Here is a 3,193-nt window from a genome sequence, read left to right as displayed (position 1 = left end):
GTAATGGACTCAAGTTTGCAACAATTGTGAGATTGTGCAGTGTTTCGTTCTGCTGTGCATTAGGTTGTTATGAGTTGGTACTGACTTGATGGTACTTAACAGCAACAATATATAATATATAGAGTGTGTGTATGTGTGTGGGGAGTTAAAGTGTGGCTAGGAACACATATGGCATGTAAGACTTAGAGGAAACAGTCATGCAGGAAAGAAGAGTATTTCAGACAGGGAACACCATGCGCAAAGGTGAGGCAGGGACAAGATGTATTCAAAGAGTTTTTCAGGCAGAGTAAACAAAGGGGTGACTAGCTGGAATTGTGGTCAAAAAGTTCATAGCATGCACACCCAATGAAGCCTTCCAATTATTTATTTCAATGCATTCCCCTCAACTGTGTATGAGGGGAGCTATCCTCCTCTCTTGCCATACTTGTTATAAGCAAAGTCAACAGGCTTTCCCAATTGAACGGGTGAGAAATGGTCCTGTCTTTTTCCTTTTTCCTATTTCTAGTGTTGTTGTCCATGCCCATAACTTTTCATTATTGTGATTTGGCTGAATGTTTACAGGACAAATTGGTTTTCCAATCAACAATTCCGATACATTTTCCTTGTGACATTGATTGCAGTCTTCGCAATGTAACAACACTCTTCCCATCTCCTCTCTGTATTGCCTGTTTCCATTTGTCCCTTTATCCTGTTCTGTCCTGCCTTCTCAGCTTTATCCCTGAGCAAATGCTATGGTTGATTGTTCTAAGGAGCATGTACCTCCCTGGTGTTATGGTTCACCTTATAGGCCTGTCTGTTGTTTGACTGAAAGTTGAACCACGAGGATGAGTTCATTTCCAGATCTGAAGAATGACCAAGGGTTCCACCAGTCTCTAATATACCAGTAAATCTGGTCTTCTTCATGATTTTAAGTTTTGTTCCACATTGTCCTCCCACTCTATCTAGGATCTCCTATTATGATCCCTTTCAGAGGGGCCAGCAGTGACAGTTGGGCATCATCTAGTTCTTCTGGTCTCAGGGTGGTGATTAACATTCACACGGTCCATTAGTCCATTGTACTAATTGTCTCCATGCATCTCTAATTTTCTCCATTCTTCTTTGCTCCATAAAGCAAAGGAGAGATCAATAACTGCACGTTAGATGATCTCTAACAAACATTTTTTTATATATAAAAAAACTATTTATTGTGAATTAAGTAAACAAGTCATACAGTTTGTTTCATCTCAATGATTGCAATCTCTTCCATGTCTCAACTATGACCCTACTTCCTCCCTGTGGTTCTTAATTTCATTCCATCTTCCTTCCCATCCCATCTCAACTTTGTCCTGAGGTAAATGTTGCCCTTTTGATTTTGACTGAGTGTTGCTTTCTATCCCATATACCTTTCTACTGCTTGGCTGAACATTGGGCCACAAGGGTGAGTTCTATTCCAGATCTGAAGGGTGGCCAAAGGCCATAGGCTTGGGTTCCTACATTTTCTTCCTGACTAGAAAGTCCAGTCTCTCTCTCTCTCTTTTTTTTAAAATTTATTTATAATTTTGAGTTTTGTTCCACATTTTCTCCCACTCTATCTGGTACCTTCTAATATGTTGGTCGTGGTAACTGGGCACCAGCTAGTTCTTCTGGCCTCAAAGTTGTGTTTACTGACATTCACCTTCTCTATTCTATTCGACTCGTTGATGCCAAGCATCTTCAATTTTTGTCAGTCTTTCTTCTGCACATGGAGGGACCAATAGTTGCATCTTAGATGACATTTCATGAGCTCATAAGCTTTTAAGTTGCTATTCATCAAAGTAGGATGTAGAACCTTGCCTTTGTTGACTATCTTATGCCAATTGACCTTGAAATCAATCCTTCAGGCCCAGTGAGCATTCCCTCAAGGTGTGTGGTTATGGGTAAGACGCTTCATAACTTTGTCCCTGTATGCCTCATTATTGTTGTTGTTAGGTGCCGTCGAGTTGGTTCTGACTCATAGTGACCTTAAGCACAACAGAATGAAACACTGCCTGGTTCTGTGCCAGCCTCACAATCGTTGTTAGGCTTGAGTCCATTGCTGTTGTCACTGTGCCAACCCATTTCATTGGGGGTCTTCTTGATAGTAAGTCCGAAGTACATGAGAGACAAAGTCTGACCATCTGGCTTCTAAGGAGCATTCTGGCTGTACTTCTCCTAACCCAGATTTATTTGTTTTTCTGATTGTCCATGGGACTTTTAATATTCTCTTCCATCCCCATAACCCAAATGCATCCATTGTATGGTCTTCCATATTCACTGTCCAACTTTGCAAGCACATCAGGCGATTGAAAATACCATGGCTTGTTGGGTCGAGTGCACTGGAGTCCTCAAACTGACGTCTTTGCTCTTGAACACTTTAAAGAGATCTTGTGCAGCAGATTTGCCTAGCACAATATGTTGTTTGATTTTTTTCATTGCTGTTTCCATGCATGTTGATAGAGGATCCAAGCAAAATGAAGTCTTTGAAAACTTCAATTTTTCTCTATTTATCACAATGTTATTTTTATTGGTTCAGTGGTGAGGATTTTTGTTTCCTTTACATTGAAAGGAGCTCTGGTAGCGTAGTGGTTACGAGTCGGGCTGCGAACCTCAGGGACAGCAGTTCTAAACTACCAGCCGTTCCGCGGGAGAAAGATGAGGCTTTCTGCTCCGTAAAGATTTACAGCCTCGGAAACCCTGGACAGGTGCAGATCAATATACCAAAGGCTGTGGTCTTTGATGTCCATCAGTAAGTATTTTGTGTCCTCCTCACTTTCAGCAAGCAAGGTTGTATCATGTGCATATCGCAGGATTTAATGAGCCTCCCTCCAATCCTGATGCCACATTCTTCTGCATATAATGCAGCTTCTTGGATTATTTGCTCAGCACACAGATTGAATAAGTATATCTGTATTCATGGATATGTCTGTAGCACATATAAATACATACATAGAAATACCCTCTGTCAAACCTATATATATGTATACACACACACACACATTTACATGTAGATGTAATTACATGTAGATGTAATCCCATTTACCTTTACACACTTGCTCAGTTTGTGTCAGTGTGTCGATTTGCCTCTGTATCCACTTGTAGATTACAGTTTGTTATTACTGATGCTGTATAGCATTGTGTAAGTATTTACCCTTGTTGTCTGTAACGCTTGTGGTGTCGATGATTTCTAATTTATATT

The sequence above is a fragment of the Chrysochloris asiatica genome, unplaced genomic scaffold, assembly GCF_000296735.1.
Source record: "Chrysochloris asiatica unplaced genomic scaffold, ChrAsi1.0 scaffold00102, whole genome shotgun sequence".
Lineage (NCBI taxonomy): Eukaryota > Metazoa > Chordata > Mammalia > Afrosoricida > Chrysochloridae > Chrysochloris > Chrysochloris asiatica.
This window is presented reverse-complemented; position numbering follows the sequence as displayed.